The sequence below is a fragment of the Pinus tabuliformis genome, chromosome X (genome assembly GCF_031772625.1).
Source record: "Pinus tabuliformis cultivar Carrire ecotype Pingquan chromosome X, CPIR1, whole genome shotgun sequence".
Classification (NCBI taxonomy): Eukaryota; Viridiplantae; Streptophyta; class Pinopsida; order Pinales; family Pinaceae; genus Pinus; species Pinus tabuliformis.
Window position 1 is genome coordinate 1,009,238,488 of NC_142308.1, and position 24,985 is coordinate 1,009,263,472.

Sequence of the window (24,985 nt, forward strand, 5' to 3'; positions counted from 1 at the left end):
TTCAATTCTTCAAAATGTACATCAGAATATTCAATCAAAACATCAATCTTTGACCTCAATGTTTGCCAAGTCAAAACTAGACAAGGGAGAGAGAAATAGTCAACGTTGGTTCATAATCAAAGTCTGCAATAGAGTGGCCTAAGTGCCACAACCCTTCGCTTTCTCACAGAGATGATGAACCATAGAGAAGCTCACATACACAGGGATAAGTGTCACAAAGAAGCTCACATGCGACAGAGATGAGTGCCACAGAGAAACTCGCATGTCACAAAGATAAGTGCCACAAAGATGTTGAAAAATGTAACTAGGTTCGATCTTTATAATTATTATTGTACTTGTATCAACATGTATTTCATGAAAAGAAAAAAGAAGAGAGAAATTTCTAATATTATTATTTCATTAGTCAAGGATGTTCTTCATGCCTCTAGGGTTTATTGAGTCAATAAGAAAATTTGTCACGAGTCAAAGTCCCATTTGGACTATTTGTAAAGAATTTATTTATTTATTTTTATTTTTAGTCAAAAGAGTCAATTTTGTCACCACAAGAGCAAGTTGGCCCTCCAAATGGACAAGTTTGCCAACACATAAGTTCTGTCTCTTCATATGGTCGAGCAACTATATATTGGCAACTGTGCTCCACATTTTGGCAACCAATTCGATTTCTATGCAAGCAAGAAAGAAGAAAAATCAGTGAAGAAGAGAGAGAGCGAAGTAGGAGAGAGAAAGTCTTGTTTTTTGCCCTATTTTGTCCATGTGTGCGAATATTCTCTATGATTTTTCTAAGTTGTTACAAAGGCCGAAATTTCAAGGGATGACTAGAGTTCATAAATTTGACTAGCGTTGACTTTGTTGACTTTTATGTGGTGGAAAGACTTGGAAGAGGGTTGACTTGGGTTCTTTGTGGTAGTCTTGGTCTTGGATATCTCACTTTGATCTGATTATATAAGAAGAGGATTTCTTGGGTTTTCCCCATTATGGTGTTTTTTCCCTGGCTTGGTGCCCACATCTTTGTGTTCTTTGTCTCTTGTGATCTTCATGTTCTGTACTTTTGGTAATTGCTCGATGAAGAGAACATTAGATTAACAAGAAGCCAACAAACACTCACAAGTAATTATCAAGTTATGCAACCAACTCACAGAAAAGATAGATCAACGACTGAAAAAATATCCTCTTCGAGGGGGAAACCTCCTTTACGTTACATAATGAACAATTCTTGGATGATAATATGATAAGACCTCCTTTATATATATAGGAGTCTAAGGGGTCACAATATAATCAGAGCCTACATAACAATAATAATGTAAGGGCACAACAATAACAATAGTGGGCTTCTATGGGGCACAACAATAACAATATGGGGGCTACATGGGCACAACAATAACAATAAGGGGGATACACTAGTATTATAGGGACCTAACATGCCCCTCTCCTTCAAAAAAGTGTTGTCCTCAACGCTTGAGTAGTTTTGGATGCTTCTGTATAAAATTCTCATCCTCCCACATGGAATCTTTAGCGGGTAAGTTCTTCCACTTAATGAAATACTCTGAAATTGATTGATTCTGTAGCTGTCGAGTTCTTGTTTCCATGACTGCTTCAGGCTCAAATATGATTTTTCCTTCATCAAGTTTTGACAACACTATTTGAACTGGAAGCTTGTCGCCAATAACCTTCTTTAAGCATGAAACATGTAAAACTGGGTGTACTTTGGAAGATGCAGGCAACTCCAATTTGTATGCCATAGTACCAATCTTTTGCAACACCTTGTAAGGATCGTAGTACTTGGGTGATAATTTATTATCCCTCTTAGCTTGCTTGAGAGCCATTTGTTTGTATGGTTGGAGCCGTAAAAATACCCAATCACCTAAATCAAAACTTCTTTCACTGCGATGCTGATTTGCCTGTTGTTTCATTTGATTCTGTGTCAGAGTGAGGTTATCCTTTAAGAGTTGGAGAACTTGTTATTGATGCTCGATGTGATCTTCCACTGCTTGAACCTTGGAATTTTCTCTTAAAGATGATGTGATGGATGGTGGATGATATCCATAAAGTGCCATAAATGGGGTCATTTTTGCTATAGTATGGAAGGAAGTGTTATACCACCATTCAGCTAGAGGTAACCACTTGACCCATTGTGTTTGTTTATCAGATACAAAGCAACGAAGATATCCTTCCAAACATTTGTTCACTATCTCAGTTTGCCCATCAAATTGAGGATGATAAGATGAGCTATGAGCTAATTGAGTACCAAGACAAGAAAATAATTCCGTCCAAAATTTTCCAGTGAAAATGGGATCTTTGTCACTTACTATAATCTTTGGATTTCCATGAAACTTTTGAATTGTTTCCATAAATGCAGTAGCAACTGTATTGGCTTTAAAAGGATGAGATAATGCACAAAATTGTGCATACTTGGTAAGTCTATCAACTACCACCATGATGCCACTCTTTCCTTGAAACTTGGGTAAACCTGTGATAAAATCCATTGAGACATCCTTCGAACACTGACTTGGAATGGCTAAAGGATGTAACAAACCCCAAGGGTCTTAATTGTCTCAACTTTATTTTGTTGGCAAACCAAACATTATGCCACGAACTTTTGGATATCAGATTTAAGGCCATCCCAAAAAATTTCCTTCTTGACCCTGTGGTAAGTTATTAAAAAATCCTTAGTGCCCTCCTAAAGGAGAGGTGTGCAATTCCAAAAGAATCTTTTGTTTGAGTTGGGAATTCTTACAAAGATATAAGCGATCTTTATACCATAATGAATCATTTTTCCAGCTAAATGTATCAAAAATACTGGGATCTTGCTGCAATTTTTGAATGAGTGACCACACCTCTTCATCATTCTTCCATTCATCCCTTACTTTGGTTATCCACTTAGGTTGGATAATAGAAATGGCACAAAGCAATGCTTCCACATCCTCATCCTTTCTTGAGAGTGCATCTGCAACAACATTTTGCTTCCCTTTAATGCAGATGATTTCAAAGTCATAACTCAACATCTTTGTCACCCATTTTTGCTGCTCTTCTGAATATAATATTTGTTCCAAAAAGTATTTAAGACTATCATGATCTATTTTTACCTTGAAGTGTCTTCCCATTAGGTAAGGTCGCCATTGCTTTAGTGCATGTAGTATTGCCAACATTTCCTTCTCATAAATAGGTTTGTGTAAATACTTTCCTTTGATTGGACAACTTTCAAAAGCAATGGGTCTTCCTTCTTGCATTAAAACAACATGAATTCCATTTCCTGAAGCATTACATTCCACAATAAAAGTTTTTGTGAAGTCTGGCGTAGCTAAGATCGGTGCTTGGCACATTGCCTCTTTAAGATGTTCAAAGGCCTTCGTTGCTTCTGGAGTCCAAGAAAATGCATCTTTCTTTAGTAATGATGTTAGAGGTGCCGCTATTCTCCCATAATTCTTAACAAACTTGTGATAATACCCTGTCAACCCGAGAAATCCTTGAAGATGCTTTATGGTTGTGGGGATTTTCCATTCCTTAATGGTTTTAATTTTGTTAGGGTCTACTTTAACACTCCCATGAGATATAATATGACCCAAATATTCCATCCTTCTTGTGCAACAATACTACTGGAGCAGAGAAAGAACTTTGACTAGGTTGAATTATGCCATCCTCTAGCATTTCTGCAACCATACATTCAATTTCATTCTTTTGGGCATAAGGATATCTGTAAGGCCTAATGTTTGGAGGAACACTTCCTGGAATCAAGTGAATCACATGATCATGATCATGAATAGGTGGGAGGCCTTTGGGAATCTCACACAACTTGGAATGATTGTCCAAGACTTTTTGGAGATCTGGAGAAATAGATGATTTTGATGTTTGAACCCCTAGTGAGCACAATTGTGCAATTACACCCCATTAGAGCTGATTATCTTTCCTGGTCTCCCTGCGATACCCCTTAATTCAACTTCCTTTTCTTCCCAAAAATCCAAAGCTCTGATATCAAATGTTATGCAACCAACTCACAGAAAATATAGATCAACGACTTAAAAAATATTCTCTTCGAGGGCGAAACCTGCTTTACATTACATAAATGAACAATTCTTGGATGATACAAATGACAAGACCTCCTTTGTATATATAGGAGTCTAAGGGGTCACAATATAATTAGAGCCTACATAACAATAATAATGCAAGGGCACAACAATAACAATATTGGGCTTCAATGGGGCACAACAATAACAATATGGGGGCTACATGGGCACAACAATAACAATAACGGGGATACACTAGTATTATAGGGACCTAACACCTACATATTTGTGTTCTTTGTCTCTTGTGATCTTCATGTTTTGTAATTTTGGTAATTGCTTGATGAAGAGAACATTAAATTAATAAGAAGCCAACAAACACTCACAAGTAATTATCAAGTTAAGAGAAACGTACCTAATCTTCATGCCTATTGGTTTCTCAACAAAAGAAGCTTGCATACCACAGAGATAAGTGCTACAAAGAAGCTCGCATGTCACAAAGATAAGTGCCACAGAGAAACTCACTTGTCATAGAGATAAGTGCCATAGAGAAGTTCGCATGCCACAAAGACAAGGAATAGAAAGAGAGGCACATGTCTGCAAGGTATAGAGCCTCACATCCTCAAGGTATAGAACCTCAAACCCGTACAAAACAGAGACATAAGAGATGATCCGAATCTGCCCATAATGAAAGCGAATAGGCTCAAAATATATACTTATTCATCCATGCGAAAAGACTTGTCTCTTGGGCAGGGCGACATGATCTAGGAGGTCCGACTTGGACACTTTGTGGGGTAATAAACCAATTATTTTAAATTCAAATTTTCTTTTTTGATTTGCTAATGAAAAGACCAACCATAGCTACGAATTTTCAACAAATTGTTCAATTCAACAAGAGATACAATCTGATTTTCCAGTCAAATTAGGTCAAACATGACCAGCAAACTAGCAGAGGTCAAACCTTGTCACGGTACCTAAAAATAGCCTCAGTCAACCTGCAGTCAACTACTCAGACACAGGCCGAATTTGGTTCTCGTGTTGCTGTCTAGAAAACCTCGGTCTGCTGCCCAAAAACTCGGTCAACTGCCCAAAACTTGTCCAAAAGAATTTCGGTCAAATAGTCTGCTGTTGTATCCGCACGTGTGAGGTCAACACATTTCAAAAGGTGGATAAGCTTGGCTGCCACAGAAGAAATTCTTCCTCAGAAAACTTGACTTCTTTCCTAGACTCCTTCGCACGTGTGAACAAAAGATTTGATGCTTCATGTGATGATCGGAATTTTCTTCTAAGTGGTGAGGTCGAATGCCAATTTATAGTGGTTTAAGGAGCCTGAAATGGTGTGTCTCTTAGCTGGGACGACTTGAATTTTGTAGGCAATTTCAGAATATAAAATTTAAATTTTCCCTCTTTTATTTTCAGCCGACTTGAATCCAAATTATAATTTTTCGTTCTTTTTTATTTTTGTGGGCTAATATAATTGAAGAATACTGACCGCAGCTACCAATATTCAACACCCACTCCATAGCCTTGATAATCATATCTTTAGGGAAATCCCCCTTGAGTTGGAGAAGAGCCAAGCAAAAGTGAGAAAAAGAGCTATTGAGGTTATAGTGTGTAGTCTTCCTACATTGCAACATTTTGGCAGCCATGCCGAGGATAAAGTCCATTTCTTGAAGACATTCTTTGTTGAGGGTGTTGTTTTGAAGTTGTATACTCTGATTTAAGCAACTCCACATTTGATGCCTTGCTGATTTTTTGGAGGTGATCACATTAAGCAAATACTTGAAGAACTCACCTTCGTGACTCCATATTTCAATACTTTTATGAGGTATTATGGTATACATGCATTTTTCAGATTTCAACCTTAGATTTTATTTAATGGCTACTCTGAAAGGGAAGTTTCAGGGAGATTTGTTTACCCCTTTGGATTCTTCATGCATTCCTAGATCTTCACGTCATTTTCAGCCTAGTGTTTAGATTCATCATGTTCCAAGGTTTTGGGGACAATCCCATTTGGTTTCTATGCATCTTTCATCATTCATGAAATTTATTATAGATGATAGTATTGTCCATGAAGATGCTTTGATGATGGTTTTAGCATTTTCTTTGAATGGAAAGAACGAATGGTAGTGGTATGGTGATTTCACCACTAAAGAGATAAAGTCATTTCCAAATTTTGTTAAAAGATTTCAGAAATATTGAATGTATAGATATGATAATGAGGAACATGTAACAAGTTCATATGAGGCATATCATTGGGTTGAAATTTGTACTAAAATAAAATAGAGTGTGATGTTTGATAATTGTCCATGAGAAGAACCCTTCAGATTCTTTTTTGGTTGAGATAAGATATGATAGTTATGCATACTTGGTGAAATATATGAGAAGGAAATATGCACATTTTTAAGTATAAATTCCTTCTTGTTCTCCATTGCATGAGCCACTTTTATATTATATTTCAGAAAATGGTGATGGGTTTGTTGAAGAACATATTACAGCCCCACATGTAGAAGACATTGGTGATAAAGTATGTACCTCATTCTCCCATGCAGACAAGGGTAGTGTAAGTCATAATTCTTCCAAAATTTTGATTTTGATGATGTAATGGCTAATTTGGAGAGTGTTGTTATGGAAATGAAACCTTGTATGAAGATGGAATGTTAAATATATGTATTTGTTCATGACATGAAATGAGGGCAACCAAGTTTTGAAGTTATAGTGAAATTTTTTTCCCAACTTGATAGCAATAGTTTGGTGATGTATTACTGAAAATTGTTCAGGGATTCAATCTATGACATTGATGGGCTATTCTAGGGAGAAAAATCATGATTCTGAGCCTCTTTGACACCCATTTTTAATAGGTGAATGGTGATTTACAGCTATGTTTGCCCATATGTGATTCAAAAAAATTTCAGTTTTCAGAGCATGTTTGTAATGATGAAAGCACCGGAAATTTCCAGCCATCTTCTTTCAATTTTTGTGAAAGAGCACGTGATTTTTTAGTTGGAAATTATGTCTTTGGTGCTGGAAATAGTATGGAATATTTAGTTCAGATTTTATGACAATCATTTCAACTATCAAATTGTGAGTAAAATTTTATTTCTAGAGCTGAAATTTTGTCTCATACTCCATCTTTACGTTTGGTAAAAGACATTTTCTGGTTGAAGTAGCCCACACCATTAATTCTTGGAGGTATAAATGATATTTTTGTTGCAATTAAGTCTTTGGAGAGGCACATGATTGATATTTTGTAGGTTCATGATGCATTGCCATGTACATTTTCCAGACCGTACTTCATTCTTCTTCAACATTGAATTGAGTTAGCATGTAGTGAAACATGCTCTCCTATTTCAGTATTTGGCCGTATTGTAATAGAGATACCAACATACATAGGCCCTATTGTTAATGTAGCTTTGCTTTGATTCGTTGCCAAAAAAAAAAGGGTAGAGTTCATGGCCTTGTGGTGTTGCTTGGATGATTGCATTGGTTATTTCATTTCACTTAGCATCATGTTTCATCCAAGGTTAGAGTAGAATAGGATGAATAAGCTCAAAATACATGAGGATTAGTTTATTTTCATGTTCGATTTATTATTTTGGCATTATTGAAGCCAAAATTTGAACTTTGGTTTATTATAACGAAAAACATAGGAATAAGTATATGGCGTTTGTGGATGTTGACTTTGTTGATTTTCCATGACCTTGGTGTCTAGGATAGAATCTTAAATCTCTGACACTACCAAACCAAGAATCACAACGATACTACTTTGCACAACGGAATATAAACAACAGTAAATCTACTAGTGCACAAAATATGGACAACTTTTACATTTTTCAACCCAACTCCGTTATATTAATCAACATATAATACAACGTTCTAGGGCTCCCATACTAGGGATAATGGCCCTCATACATCCGCTAGTACAAGAATACAAAACTGGGGCTTGGTGTCGGTCCATCAACAACCAATATACTGTCAACAAGATACTCTGACCATATGGCTGATAAAGTCCACTCCCTCAGCTCCCCTCGGTCGTACCCTGTACCTGCTTGGTCCTTTGACTCTTGATTTGCAGCTCCTGCCTCTATCAATGCTTCAAGTCCATCTGACCACTGAACCTCGGCGGTCAATCTACTCACTAGTTGATCATTCGTCCATCAACGCATCAACGCATCAAGACTCCTGTAGAGTCATTCACAGCTACACTTGTGAACAACTCTCAATTTGCCCACTGCTGCTCCTTAGCATTGAGGGACTTCAACCCACTATGGTCTTCCTGCACTGCTCCAATGAAGACCAACATAGGGCACGAAGGGTTGCCACCTATCATTGCAAGATGTCCATCTCCCACAATGAACATAGGCTATGAGGACTTCCCATCATCTGTTGTAGAAGTCCTTCTCCACATACAAGTCTAGGGATGCTCAACTGCTCCTCTGGTTTGTCAACCCTTGAGTTCAACAATTGCCACTCTAGCAACCACCTAAGTCCATGAAGATGGTGCACACCAGGCTCCAACTTGGGCACTATCATGCTGTCCTCCAACAGACCATAAATGCCCAATCCACTATCCACACTTGGTCCACTCTCACACTGCCCTCCAACAGACCACGAGTGACCAATCCTTGCTGTAGCATCTGCTCCTAGTTAGGGCATCCAACCACCTAGGAAACCCTTCCACATTACTGTTAACAGCACTGTTGATAATATCGGCGATATTCGGAAATATCGCGATATTTTTGGCAAAACGATATATCGCCGAGAAAATATCGGCAAATATCGCGATATTTTGAAAATATCGGCAAAATATCGGCTATATTTGAAAATTTGAAAAAATTATTTTTTATGCTTGCCGATATTTGCCGATATTTTGCCGATAAGATATTTTCTGGACCCTCGCCGATATTTTGCCGATACCGATATTTTCAACACTGGTTAACAGACTTCCAAACTGTCCTCTCCTAGGACATCATTCACTAGCATCATTTCAACCTTAACACATCAATACAATACATACCTAGCTTGCTCAGCTTCTGTGTCACCCTGGTGCAGTTTGTTACATGCTCATCCCTCACTCGTGCTGCCTGCACTGGTGTTCCTACACTTGTGCGTTCTTGCACTCACGTTCCTGCACTCGTGTCCCTGCACTCACATTCCTGCACTTGTGCTACCCGCACTCGAGCTGGATTGCTTGGTGTGTAGACTATGAAAGATGCTTCTTGGATGTGTTAAATGACTCTCGTCCACCTTGTATTTATACACAATACAAGGGCTCCATCAAATAACATGTGTGGGCTTGACAACTTGTCACAAGGTCTCTAAACGCCTAACCGACCTTGACCAAGGCCACATATTGACTTCAAAAATTCATTTCTCTTCAACCCCAACTCGAAATAGGATGATTTTTGATGTGTCGAATTCGTCTCAACAAGTACTATCATCCTCATCCATCACATGTTGAAATCTCCCCATAGTTTTGTCCCCAACATCGATGGGTGCAAAACCCGAAGTTTGGGTTTCAAGCCCCAAAGTCCATTTTTGGAGCTCCTTCCTCCAAACCCTCGATCCTCAAGGCTTGGAATACCTCCCAAGTTACAAAAATCAATAGATTTGAATCCATATGTTCACATGGTCTTTATTTATTACAAATGCAATTTATTTCATGAAGTGGGATTTAAACAAGCACACTTATACAATTTTTTTAATTTTCTTATGATGGGGTTTTATTTCATCTTTTTTTTTGTTTCTCTTTCTCATATTTCCATTTTTTCTTTTTTTTCATACCCTCTTTTATAAAATAAAAACTAACTTATCAAAAATAAAGCATGTTACAACATGCTTGTCACCAAAAGTTAGTTATTTGCACATTATTTTTATTTGATGGGCTAATGTAGGCTCAAATCAGGTAATTCAAACTCCTAATGAGTGTATAAATAGGAGAGACATGAATTCATTTTGTATCATCACTTGGGTTGGATCATTCTCTCTCGAGAATTTCGCATTTCCTTCTTAGTGAACGAAATTGGAGCATGGGTGAATTTTGAGGTTTGGATTGCATTTTCTTATCTTGGAGCTCCTTAATTGGTAAATGTCTTGATGGTTGGATATATTCTCTTACATGTAAGTACAATTTTGATGCTATTCTCTTTTATTTTGTCACATACATTGATCATGGGATTTTCACTATTTTAGGGCTAATTGCTTCATTGTTGGAATTATGTTTCTATATAACATATCTCTATGTTGAACGAATTTTCCTAGAGATCGAAGTTATCTTGATAAGCCATCTTAATTTGCAAACGAAGTATAAATGCTTTAAGGTCACTCTCTTTCTTTGCCCTAATGCTAAATGAAGTTGCCCTTAAAGCCTCCTTGAGCTAGAAACGAGATCCATTCTCATAATTGTTCTTGACTCCATATCCCCAAAGGAATTAGGCATTGATCCACCATAAGGTGATCACCTTAAAACTACTGTTGCACGAAACGCCCCCCGACGGATCAAAACCCCGAAACGTGCTCCGTGGGTGATTTGCCGATCGATGTGGATTGGGCTGGAAAAGACAGTTCCTGCCCTGTCAGAACCGTCTAGCTCGATCTGCATTTTGGAATTTTTGAAACGCGTTTTGGCCGGTGGATCGCTCAACCGAAACGTGGCGTTTCAGGTCTGAATCCGTACGGATCGCGACCGTTTCTATGGGCAATCGACCGATTCCGCCATGCGGCACCACAAATGCGACTTTTTTTTTCTTTTTTCTTTTTCTAGTGCTTGGGGTGGGTCCAAGATGGGTTAGGGTAAGGAATGAAGGGATTAAAAGGCCCTTTCACTCTCATTTGCTCACTTGTAGTATTTGAGAGCTTGCAGAAGAGAGGAGAAGAGAGGAGAAAGAGAGGAGAGACTTGAGGAGAGCTTGGAGGAGTGAAGAAGGAGGAGCTAGAAGGATGAGGAGCTTGGAGGAGTAAAGAAGGGTTTCCATCTACAAGAGTTAAAGAGGTAAGTGCAAACCCCAAACTCCCTTTTTTTTGTCATTGTTTTTAGCTTTTTTGTATTTTTCTCCTTCCTTTCCTACTTTTTCCCATTCTTTCTTCTTGCTCATTTAATTGCAGGTTGTCCACCACTTATATTCATATTCCAAGATGGTGTTCTTTTGGCTTCTATGTATCATTCCACTTTTGGTTTTAGTGATGGCAAGGGGGAGTTGGAATAGAAGGGAGGAAAAACAAGAGGATAGTGGTTCCCATATGAGTGACCCATGTATAATGAGGAGGACGGGTTTGACGAGGAAGGGGATGAACTTGAAGGGAACACTGAAACACTAGAGGGGAAAGCTGCATTGACACCCTTGTGGAACTATGTGACCAAACTTGAAGGGGGAAAAGGTGGTGGAAGCTACAAATTTTTGTGCCCTCATGGTTGTCATGGAGGAAAACCATGTAGTGGTTCATATACCTGTGTGAGGAGGCATCTTTGTGGGGTGATGGACAAGATGATAAAAAGGGTGCTGGGGGGATACAAATTTTCCCAAGCATTTCAGCTGAACAAAGAAGAAAATACATCCAAATAGAGGGGGTTGCACAACAAAAAAGGAAGAAACAAAAACTCAGTATGAATCAAGCGCAACCTCTAGATTTGGTAACTCATCTCCCCATGGTACTTCTGCAAGCTTTGGAGGTAAAAAACAATAATGGATTTCTTGAATGTTGTTGGGAGGGATGATGTAGATGGAAAGATAGTCCGATTTCTTTGTGCTTGCGGTGTACCATTCAATGTGCTTCACTCTTCCTATTGGCATGAAATGGTAAAGGCCATCAATGAAGCCCCAAAAGGATACAAGTTCCCCAACTATGAGAAAGCTAGAACAGTGTTATTAGAAAGAGAAAAAGCAAAGGTTCAAAGAGCTTTGACATGTTTTACAAATGAGTGGGTGGATTATGGGCTATCCTTTGTATCAGATGTGTGGACAAATATTAGAAACCAACATTTGATAAATGTTCTTGGTGTTTCTGCTAGTGGTGCAGTATTTATTACATGTCATGACTCCTCCATCAGCGCAACTTCCCAAAACATTATAGATCTCCTATTGTAATCAATCAGAGATGTTGGCTTGAATAATGTGGTTCAAGTGATCACAGATAATGCAACAAATTGTAAGGCAACAGGAAAAGTTATTGAGCATACTCATCCACACATCTTTTGGTTTGGGTGCTTGGTGCACACATTGAACCTTTTGATCCATGATATTGTGAAGCATAAAGAATGTGAAAGGATTAATGAGCTTTACAAGAAAGGGAAACAACTCATTAAATTTATCACAGGGCTTACAAGGGTAAACTACTTCTATGGCACTTACTCCAAGTTGTAGTTGCTTAAACTTGCAAAAACAAGATTTGCAAGTTATTACCTCACCTTTAGGCGGCTAGTGAAGGTGAGACAAGTTTATTAACTAATATGGTGACCTCTGAATCATGGGAGGAAATTAACACTGATAAAGATGGTGCTAATGTAGGTTAAATATGTTTTGGTCACAGGTTAAATATGTTTTGCAAATCACCAAACCAATTTATTAGATGATCAAGTTTGTAGATTCAGATCGGCCAATAATTGCGGAGGTGTATGAGCAAATGGATAGCATGTTGGGTAGATTAAAGACATTGTTGAGCCTAGAGATATCACCTTGTACAATTATATTCGTGCATAGGTGGAAAACTGATGGGAAATGCTAAATGTTCCATTGCATGCATTAGCATATGTTTTGACACCTAAATACTATCATCCATCATGGATTTCAACACCAGCACCTGTGGGGGGGGGAGCAGGAGAAAACCACACCTAGATCCAGAGGTTCTAGAAAAATATATGATTGCATTAGGTAAATTAGTCCCTGATGAGGAGGAGGCTTCCATGGTACGGAAACAATTGAACAACTATACGCTTAGCACTGGTCCATTTGGGAGCATGCATGCAATTAGAGATCAAGAGACTTTTTCTTCTCTTGAGTGGTGGAACATGCATGGAGGTGCTACTCCACTTCTACAGACTTTGGCATTGCGGGTGCTATCACAGGTGGTAAACACTTCTTCTGCAGAGAGGTGTTGGAGCTCTTATTCTTTCATCCACAATGTTAAAAGGAACATGTTGAGTTTAGACTAGGCAGAGAGCTTGGTTTATGTTCATTACAACTTGCGATTGTTGTCCCATTACTGTGATGATGCAAAGACTAATAAAGACCTTAAGGTTTGGGACAAGAATCCAAAGGAGCCCAATTTGGAGGATGGAGTGTTGCGATTAGAGCAATTAGAGGATGCTCTTATCCAGTTATGTCCATTGTGGTATGAATTTCAAAATTTAGTCAATAAGTGGTATTTCCATTGAATTCAAATGTGACAATTTTGGCTATAAAGCATTTCTCTAATTCATGTTTTTAATTTTTTTTGTTAACTAGTGATTTCTTTTTGTATGAATTTTTTGAGCGATTCCAGGATGATGATGATCGAGTTGAGTTGCCATCCCCATCTGGTCCCTTGGTTCCTAGGTTCCATGGTTCAACACCAAGAACAGGGGCTTTGTCTTCATCAGTTTCAGTCCCACTCCCACAACTTCCATAGGCACCATCTTCTTCATTGCCACCACGTGGAGGCCCACCGCCACGTTCTCTTCATGGTGGAAGGAGGAGAGATTAGTAGATATATTCACAATTTACTACTTTTGTCATAGATTAATCATTAGACTTGTAGGCTTGTTGTGAATTTGAACCTTTTTGTCTTGGCGGTGACCAAGTGGCCTATTTTGTAAACATTATTATTTGAATTTTGGACATGACTAATGTTGACAGTTGCTCACTTGCTAGATAATATGCTTTATGTTTTATGATTTATAATATGCTTAAACGTTTTATGTTTTATAATATGGTCAAAAATTTGATGTATGTTTGTAATTGCTAGAATATAGATGGTTGATGCTCGGATAATTAATCATTGATGTACAATGGAATCATGGATGCCATATCTATCTTGATTTATGTAAAAATATGCATGTTTTCATGTCTTCTACAACTAATTTGGTATTTGGGATGTTTGTTTTGAATATAAATGCATATATATATATATATATATATATATAGTAGACGCTTTCGAGATACCTTGCTTCCTAGATTTTTGGAAAATGACGCTTCCGCGTCCCTGCTTCCAAAAAACATCCCCATTTTGTCCCCGCTTTGTGCAATGTTGCTTAAAACCTCTATTTCTTCACCTTTCCCCCCCTCTTTTCTAGGTCTAGCCACGCTGGGCCACCTAGGGCATCATTTTACCAACAAAGTAGCCATAGAAAAAGTTCGATCTCTTGGCCTCTATTGCGCTGGTGTGTCCTCAAGGTCTCCTCCAAATTTGAAGAAATTCCAACGGCGGGATTATGAGATATCCCAAGCCCTAGCCTTGAGACCAAACTTTGCCTTATTGTTCCCTAGGCTAGTACCTCATAGGATCAATTTGGCAAGTCTAAGTGGAAACTCTTGTTTTGATCCTTTCCCCTTCCTTGTTTAGGTTAAGATCATGATTGGTTGCTAAACTCCCTCCCCTTAACCTAACTTGGGTCCACTTGGTCCCGTGTGGTTCCATACCTTTGAAAAGTCAATTCTTCAAAAACCACTTGGGAAACCAAGTTCAATAAGGATTTTAGGGTTTTGGAAGCTCCTTTACAATTCACACTCCTTGAACCTAGCCCTTAAATCTCCATCTCCTTATCCTAGGGAGCTTTGTACCTTACTTAAGAAGCAAGCAAGTCCCATTCTCGAGCCTCCCCTAGGAAAGGGTCCCTGAGATCACTTCACACCCATCTTAGTTGATCTACCCTTATAAGTGATTCTCTATATATCAGGTGTCCTCCCATTGGTGAAAGTCTGTAAAGAGTAGGAAGCTTTAGCTGTGGTGACAGTGGACTTTAGCTTCATTTTTGCTCTTGACCTAGCTTTTGCTCTTGACCTAGCAAGTGCCCCTCTAGGACTACCCTGCTAGTTTGAGCGGTAACATTTTGGCACCGTTGTTGGGGAGGAAGAAGGTCTACCTCCCTAGTGAATCATTAAGGAATTGATTCATTAATGATATCTTTAAGCATTCCTCTAAGCGACTTCCATCATTGTCCAAACCCCTAGTTTACTTGAAGGCGACAACATTCCTCCTTTAACTAGGGTTGTTGCAAAAATGGGAGAACAAAATTCATCACCTGTTGGAACCACCCTTCTCCGTGAATTTGAGAAAGTCAGTGATTCATCGCCAAAGATGCCATGTAGTTCTAACATTGACCCAAAACAAGACCAACCCAAGATGACCAAAAGTGAAATACACTTCGTTAGTGACTTTGCCCCTTTGAAATTGAGTGATCATCCCAAAATATTACCTGAAAAATATAACCGATGGTTACCCAAGTTCAAAGGGGTTGCTACTTGGACTGGCTTTATTGAGGAATTATATTGGCTAATGTGCCCTAGGATGATCTTTAATGAAGATAGGCTCATGATGCTTTTTGCTCTATCGCTTGAAGGACAAGCAAGAGAATGGTACCTTAGCCTTACCCCAACATGCATAAAAGACTCTCATGACTTTGAAGACCTATTAATGAAGAGATGGTCATGCAATGCCCAAGGAACCTTTAACATTGAAAAATTCTATCAAATAACCAAGGGAAGGGAAGACGCACGAGAATTCATTAAAAAATTTGATAGGGTAGTCAAGGATATACCTGATCATTTGAAACCATCTGAAGCTAATATCCTTGATAAATTCATAAAAGCTGTGGGTGGCCACTTAACTTAATGTATCAAGGGACAAGAAACCTTCCACATTGGTTGAAGCCAAAGAGACAGCAATGGAAGTTAGGAAAACCCATGAATCTCGAAGGTATAGGTCACTGACCACCCTAGAGCTAAAGCCGAGATCAAGAAGGAGAAGTCCAAAGATCAACACGACCCTACTTGCCCTCCTCAAGAAAATGGATAAATTCATTGAAGAAGCAAATGCATGTGACAAGGTTATCATGAATAAAATCACTGCCTTGGAAAGGGCCCAAAAATCTAGTTATATTCCAAAAGGAAAACCCTTTTCCAAAAAGCAAGGTGAAGAAGATAGACCAAGCTTGTCTCAATTCCCAAACGCTTTGGCTCTAACTAATGCTATTGAGCCAAACTCATCTTCTGAGGATGAGGGAAGTGAAGAGGGAGAGAGTGAGGGTGAAGAATTGGACGAGCAAGCTAACCTTGTCGAATTTGATATCTTCAACATTTTGCTAGAAGCATCATATACACACCATCCCAATGGTGAGGTCACCCTTAAGGAAGAAAATGAAGAATCCATTCCCAGCTTTGATAGCAAGGGAAGGTTCAAAGGTGTCCAATATTCACGAAAGGAAAATAACAAAGACCCTACAACCTCTAAGGAACCATCTAAATAAGACTCATTGCCCAAGCACACTCCTCCCAAGGAGTCTCTCCTTGAAATTCCTCCCAAGAAGGATCCCCCAACCAAAACCAATTCAAAAAAGGATCCTCCAAGGAAGGAAAACATCAAGAAGAAAGAGAAGGGAAAAGAGGTTAAGCTTGACATTGACATAGGGGCTGTCGTAGGAAAAATAACCATACCCGTTCCTTTGAAAGAGATTGTAAGACTTCCCAAGCAACAACAACAAATCAAGAAGTCCCTAGGTATTTAGGAAGAATAATTACCCGAGGACTTACAAAACATTCATATTCCCGGCCGAAACCCTGGGTGTGAACCATTTATGCTCACTTTGGCTATCAATGACCTCTTATTACACAATTGTATGTTAGACCCAGGGGCTTCTGCGAATATCATGCCCTTAAAAGTTATGAAGCAATTGGGTCTCAGCATCACTCGACCGTATAAGAAGGTATGTGGTTTAACTCCAAGCTTGTATAGGTGGGTTTGGAGCCATCATATTCATTTAGGCCCACTTTAGGGAGTCAATGCCACATTTGAGTCATAGGGTCACTAACAAATGGGTGAGAGTTAGGTCCTACAGGATTGGCTGATTCAACTCCCTCTTATTGGGATGGCCAGGGCTAGTATTGGTATTCCTTGAATTGCTAGTACATTGCCATGAGTAGGGACAACTAGTTGGGGACTCTCAATTTGGTGAGCTTTGCATTGATAGAAGCAATGTTTTACTTGTTAGAGGTGTGGGTGTGGTCTATTTTATGTTGTAATTCATCATACAAAGCTTCTAAGGTGGAGACTTGGTTGTCAAGTTTATTGTTTCTAGTAGTCATAACGATGGCGGTCCATAAGAAAAAAGTTACTTGAGAGTGGTACCAAGGTGATCAATGTTTCTTTTTGGGTCTATTGATATAGTTCTTGGTAGTGCTGTGAGTAGGTCCACTAAAAGGGCTAATGGGAGAGTTGTACCATAAAAATTAACATGACACAAGGATTTTGTTGAGATAGGTTCCAAATAAGGGCATGGCCAAGACCCAAACTTTTTTCTTTTATTTACTCTTATGGAGTTATACTCCTACTTGAATTATACTATGTTGACAAACTGCTGAATTGCGTCATACTGTAGTTTATTTAGGAATTTCATGGATTGATAGTAGGAATCATGGTGTTTATTTACTAAATGGACAAATTTTCAAGACAACTCCTTTTTTTTATATGAGTTTGATGCACTGGAAACAAGGTGTATGGTTTTGAGGGTCCTAAGGATAAGGTAGCGCTAGGTGCTATAGCTCTCTAATATACATGCAGGGTCCAATAGTAGTAATTGGCTCAATTTCTCATGGTCCTAACCAGTGTTGATAATATCAACGATATATCGGCGATATTCGAAAATATCGCGATATTTCAGGCAAAACGATATATCGTCGAGAAAATATCGCAATATTTTCAAAATATCGCAATATTTTCAAAATATCGCAATATTTTCAAAATATCGCCATATTTTGAAAATATCGGCTATGATAAAAATCTGAAAAAATTGATTTTTTATGCGTGTCGATATTTGCCGATATTTTCGCCGATAAGATGTTTTCTGGACCCTCGCCAATATTTTGTCGATATCGATATTATCAACACTGGTCCTAACTATGGAGCTGAACTACTTGTATAACTAGGTGCTAGAGAGTAATCTTCTTGAGTGTTATTCTTGGTGCAACATGACAATTGACGGATTTATTTAAAGATGGCTCTAGGAAACCCAAGGGACATCTAATGTACCTTAGGGTATGTGGAAGTGAACTTTTGTATATAGATGTTGTTTGATGTGGTATTATTTGTAGAGGTACCAACAAGGGTTACAAGAGTGTCCAACTAGGTGAATCCTCTTGTATTTCCTACATGTATGATTCTCCTTGCAGTTTTACTTGCTAAATGACAAATGAATGTGTTATTATAGACATCAAACCATGTCTCTAGCTTGAAAAAAAGTCGCTCTAAAGCATGTGCTAAAAAAGTGCTTTGATACTAGTTGTGGTGTTCTTTCTGTGGATTGAAAGATGCAAAATAGAAATATGTGTAGAAATGATAAATTGCAATTGCTAGCCAAATAAAGAACTAGAATATCACAAACATTATAGTACTAGTGTGGAAAAAGTCGTGATAAAAATGTCAAAGTCCGAATTTTTGAGCTAGCCGATTTTATCGGCCGATTTTTGGCGACTTTTTGGAATATAAAAAAATCGGGATTTTATAAGAGAAAGTCGGGATAAATTGGGAATTTTTCCAAAAAATCGTTAGTGAGGTAGTTTCTTTAATGACTTTTTTTGTTTGTTTGAAAAAACGGGATTTTATCAAAAAAATTGAGATAAAATTGGGAGTTTTCCCAAAAAATCACGAGTGAGGTAGTTTCTTTAACGACTTTTAATTAAAAAAATTAAATATTTTTGTATTTTTTTTAATTTTGTCGATTTTTTCAAAAACCTCCCAACTTTTTCAATTTCTAGACTCTTGCCAATTTAATCCCGACTTCGACTTTTTCGACATTGCATTATACCTTTATTGATGGAAGCAATGTTCACTTTCCTTTTCTAGGGGGAAACCTCCTATTGAGAAGAGCTTTGATTACAAATAACTTCACAAGACACCTCATTACATTGTCTTTATGTAGTACTATCTCCTTCCTACAAACGTTCTAAAGAAGGAACTTTCTAGTGGGTAGAAGGTTTTAGTGAGCCTTCTTACATTTTTTTCTTTCACACTAATACATGAGCATTATTTACTAGGGATGGCCTCCATACATGGCATTACATAACAAGCTATCTATTTAGGGGGTTAGGGAGGTTAGGACCCTAGCACCAAGTCTAGTTTTTTACGATAGATTTATAGCCAACACCTAAGGTTTAATTATGTCAAGTTAGGCTTGTTGCCCACCAATTTGTGGGTGATATGCCTAGGAGAATTTTTTCCTCCAAGTTGGTCCTCAATCGACAGCCTGGACCATATTATGAAACACATGAAATTGAGAAGTCTTCTCCTATTCTCCCGACTCAAGAAGTTCGTATTCTCAAACAACCAATTTCTAAAACAAGCAGAAAGTGGAAGCCTAAAAAGGAGTATAAGGAAGGGGACTTGGTCCTGGTTGATAGAGACCCAATGCCTGTCAAGATTCATGGAAAATTTGGGGAGGACTATTATTACATTGCTAAACTCAACAATGAACTTTGGCTCGAGCCGGTCAAATTAAGTCGTATCACCCCTTTCCTTGAGACTTGATATTGTATCATATGCATGGTAGAGTAGGATGCATTGCATGTTGATTTTGCATTAGAACTAACATCATATGATATTTCTCATGGTAGATTAGTTGCATTTAAATTAAAATTTGCATATTTTATTTTTCTGTTGATTTTACGACCTAACACTAAGCATGGGTGATAATAAGACCAATGTTTTAAGACTCCGACTCCGACTCTGACTCGGCCGAGGATCGACTCCGACTCCGACTCTGACTCGGCCGAGGATCGACTCCGACTCCGACTCTGACTCGGCCGAGGATCGACTCCGACTCTGACTCCGAAACGGTAATGACTCAACCAAGGATCGACTCCGACTTCGACTCCGAAACGGTAATGACTCGGTCGGCTCGATTTCAATGACCCGGTCGTTGTAAAAAATACATTAAATATTTTTTTTTTTTATAAAAAAACATAATTTTAAAGATTTTAAACATAATTTTAAAGATTTTCATTCATGTTTCCAAACACAAAGCATTATAATATAGGTGGAAGACAACATATGATCAAAGTAGGCTCATGAACCAATCCATTATATCAAAATGGTACCCAATGGCAATACATAGTCAACTGTCATACATGATCGAAGACTCAAAACAAAAAACACATAACCAAGGAGGCTAGAAATGGCCTCTACAACAAAAGTAAACTGTGACGGTGACCAGACTCCAGTACTAGTACTACAGTACTACTGGCTAGTAGCTACTGTCAGAGGAGCCAAGATCATGTCGATCAATCTCTGGATCATCATCATTAGAGTTAGATAGGGGGCCCCATGGCTCCTCATCATCATCATCATCCCCAACTGCAACTGTAGAAGTGGTACCACTAGCAGGTTGTGCAACTGCAGCAGATGCAAGCTGAGATAGAGTAGATATGTGGCTGCGCTTCTGTCGTGGCTGAGCAGAGGAAGCACCTACAACTGGAGTCCTTGCTGGCTGTGAGACTGAGGCTGGTGGATTGGGATCTACATTCAACTGAACAGGCTGAAGTTGAACAACATGTTCAAGTTCAACTGATGTCTCCATATCTAAATCTAAATCAAGATCCTCATCAGGATCAAACTCTGCTGGACAACTCTCCACTACCCAATCTGATGTTGGATCAATGTCTTCCAACACAATGGGATCTGAATCAGGTCTTTTGTTCAGTAAATGGTTTCATCTGAGCCGAAGGTTGTATTGGACATAAACTAGATCATTTAACCGTTTTTGATCCAAACGGTTTCTCTTCTTTGTGTGAATCCTCTCAAAGACAACCTAATTGCGCTCACACCCAGATGCACTGCAAGTTTGACTCAAAATACGAATTGCAAACCTTTGCAATTCAGGACAATGGCCACCAAAGGCCTCCCACCATTGTGTTGCAAAAACATAGGAGTGTAATGAGTTAGCTCAACAAAATTACAAATTATATCTAACTTTCAAATTATAAACGATTTAACAAACTTTAAAAAAAAAAGTAAAACTATTAAGAATTTGAAAATTGAAATTTTTGTTTACCTGGCTCATCTGCTTCTCTTGCAATCTTTGCTAGGTTCTTCCCAAAGGTACCTCTGCATTGCTGAAGATATTGGCCTGTCGGTGTATCTCCAGCTGATCAGATTCCAATGGGATCATGCGTTCAATGCAATCAACCAGTCCATCTCTGACCTCCCCCCTCAAAGCTCCTGACTCCTTAGCTTTATAATGATACCGTGGGTTCAAAAAAATACCCAGCTGCATGTATAGGGCGATGGAGTTGATTGTTCCATCTTTCATGAATGATTGCCCAAATGGGTCCATACTTTGCCACTCTATCCTTGTATACTGTCTTTATTTGCTCCTTTGCTTGATCCATAGCCTCATAAATGAAGCCCATAGCCAACCTTTCCCCATCCACCAACCGCAACACCTTAACTAGTGGCTCAGCAAGCTTCACAATCTCTGCTGCCTTTCTCCAAAAGGTTTCTTCATGGACTTTCCTTTTCAATTCTTTGCCTTCTGGTTTGTTAGACCAATTGCTTTGATTCCATTCATCACTGGAAAACATCTTTTGCAAGTTTCTATGTTGGGAAATCGTAGATTGAAATGTCAAAAAATGTGTAGCAAATCTAGTGATGGCAGGCCTAATAATATCCTTGCCCCCAGTGTGTTTCCTCATGAGGCTCAAAACCAATGTATGATTGTAGATAAATTTTGTTATGCTTTTGGCATGATCTATAGTGTTTTTGACCCAATCTAATTTTCCAATATCCTCAAGCATGAGGTCTATGCAATGTGCAGCGCATGGGGTCCAAAAGATGGTCTTGTGTTTTTCCTCTAACAGTTTACCAGCAAGAACATAGTTAGAGGCATTATCTGTGATGATTTGAACAACATTAGCCACCCCCACCTCCTCAACAACCTGATCCAATAGTTGAAACAACAAGTGGCCATCTTTTATCTTATTAGATGCATCAACTGATTTTAAAAACATGGTTCCCTATGGGCAGAAGACAAGAAAGTTTATGATGGTACAGTTTCTTTGATCAGTCCATCCATCTGACATGATGGTACACCCTGTTCTTGCCCACGAGTCCTTGAACTCTTGCAAATTAATGGATTGAATTTCTTTCTGCAAACGAACCCCCCTTAGCTCATGCATAGTAGGGCCTTTGAAGCGTTTTCCAGCAGCATGTATGGCATCAAACATAGGCTCATAATATGGTGAACGAGCAGCATTAAAGGGGATATCAGCATCATACCACCATCTAGCTATGTAATCACAAGCAGTCTCCCTCAATTCTTTCTTCCAATGGTCATCTAAAGTGGGCTGCATTTGAGTTTTACTAACTTCAGGACCATGTGCATCTGATGGAGAGGAGGGAGTGAAATAACTTTTGATAGTCACATCACCCTTTTTCATTGACATTCTACCCTTTCCCTTATCTTGAACAGAACCAAAAGAGGGAGGAACATATCAGAAATGGTTGGATGTATCAGTTTGAGGGATAGAGGAAGAACCCTCAAAATCATAATGGGGGTTGGCAGCCATCATTTTTTGTATCTCCCTCTTCCTCCCAATTTCAGCCTATATGTCTCTTTGCCTAGCCTTATCTTCTTTAAATTTCTCAAAGCTGGCCAACAAATTCTTCCTAATCTCCCCAATTTCTGGTGAGGTACATGGGGTAATTTGGCCTCTAATCCCTGCCAAGTGTTGTTTCAGCCTGTTAATGCTCCCAGGACCTTCCTTAATTTTCCTATGGCAAAATTTGCATTGCATTTGGCTATCAACCATTTCAACATATGCCCAAGTAGGATCTCTTGCTCTAGGTGCCATTTTTGACTAGGAAATGAAAGCAAACAATCTGAAAATGAAAAGAAAAAACCTTGATTCAAAATTTCAATGTTCATTTATTTGACAAAAAACACTCTCTAAGATTTCTAGATATGGACCTTAAATTTACTAAGCAAAAACAGATTTATAGAGGTGAAAAAAAATACCTCCAGGCACAAACTGCCTCCTCAAGCTTGCTCCAAGAATCAGCTCCTCAATGCTGCTCCAAATGGCTGCCCAAGAAGCTCCTCACTCCAGCTACAATGCTCCTCCAAGACTCCTCACTGCTGCTCCAAAACAAGCTCAAGAACTGCTCACTAACTCTCAAAGAAGACTCTCACTCAAATGCATAAGATTGCTGTGAGTGAATGAGAGCACTTGGGTGTGTTAAATAGGGTTTGGGGGGGGGAAATGGACCCCAAAAATCATTTAGCAAATTCATAGACCTATTTGGAGTCCAAACCAACCAAAAAACCATTTAAAAATCCATTAAAGTTTTATAAATCCGCTGTTTGACGTGTTGCTGGGCGGTTTCATGTGACTCGGCCGAGTCATATCGGAAACGGCCGAGTTGGCCGAGTCACCCATGACTCGGCCGAGTCATGGGTGACTCGGCCAACTGAACCGTTTCCATGGCCGGGTCATAACTTGGGCCAATAACTCGGATCAACCAGGCCGTTGCGGTTTCAAAACGACCGTTTCTTAAAACACTGCATAAGACAATGTGAAAAATACGCTACCCCGTGGGTTTAGTCGTTGATATGTGCAGGTAACAAGTCTACGATAACCAAGAGATTGTTGGAATTCTCATGACCTCTCGTGCGAGTAGCTTCGTCGACTTCTTCAAGAGATCACATTCCAGTTAGAGCCAGATGTTACCCACCATTTTGTGGGTGATATCCCTAGGAGAAATTTTTTCTCCAAAGTGGTCCTCGTTCGACAGCCAACAACCCCTTGCAACCACCAACTAGCTCGTTGTGCCACTTCTCCGCCACCTGAGCCAACCATGTGGTCCCTCACCCATCTGCCATGATCGTATGTTTGAAGGTGGACCTCCCAAACCTAAAAGTATGCCTTGTCATTTGGTAATTGAGTATTGTAGTTGGTTTATCATGAACACTTCTGGGCATGGATTAATGGGGGATTCGCAGGAAAGAATGGGCTAGGTCTGTGCTCTTGTCCCCTAGACCCCTTTTGGATGTTAACCTTGGATTCTAGTCCCGTGGGATCTCTTTTATTGACCCTTTGGCTTTAGGGATGATACTTCATGGGAAACCTTGATTTTCGTTATGTGGTCCCGCTCCTTCATCCACATATATTGCTCCCTTTCCACTCTTTATAACTCCATTCATCATTTCTCCCACTTGGGTCCACATTCCTCCAGTGGGTCCACATAGGGTTAGCTTTCCCCTTCGCCTTGCCCACACCTTGGGTCAGGCTTGAAATGATGCCTCAGAGGTTGATGTAGCTAAAAAGAAAAGCAAAATCATTATTGGCCACATTCAACAGGAAAATGTACCACAAAATGCAAAAGATGGTTGGGGCAAACACATTTAGCATGTGGGCAAAAGCCAATACATGAGCTCTACCCCATTATCATGGCCATCACCCTGGTTCCTACAGGCCCTAGATGAGCCTCCTTATAATTTAGGAATCCATGATTATCCCAATCCCTGGTGGGCAATGCACCACCCTACCTTAAAAGGGGTATCCACTGCTCTATCTCACACATCACGCTCTTACCCCATGAACCCTGAGCAGTTAATTAAAGAAAAATCATAAAAGACAAAAGACATATAAAGAAGGGTGGAAAAATCAAGGTCGGGGCACCTCGTGTACCATGATTGCTCCCTCCTATACTTTATATACCCAAGTGTGGGTTTTCCTTTTACTAGCTATTCTTATACCCCAGCATGTGGCCAAGGGCTGCCCCTTTCATTCCCTACTCCATTCATCTCT

The 24,985-nt window shown here is 39.1% G+C and overlaps 1 protein-coding gene across 1 annotated transcript in view; it reads left to right on the plus strand.

Annotated features, from left to right (window-relative positions):
• The window catches only part of LOC149143170 (uncharacterized), a 106,945-nt gene that overhangs the window by 12,670 nt on the left and 69,290 nt on the right, over positions 1-24,985 (plus strand). The window contains exon 2 of the mRNA XM_089447774.1: positions 6,461-6,561. The gene's annotated coding sequence lies outside the window, so the exon portion shown is untranslated. The remainder of the gene's footprint in view (positions 1-6,460; positions 6,562-24,985) is intronic.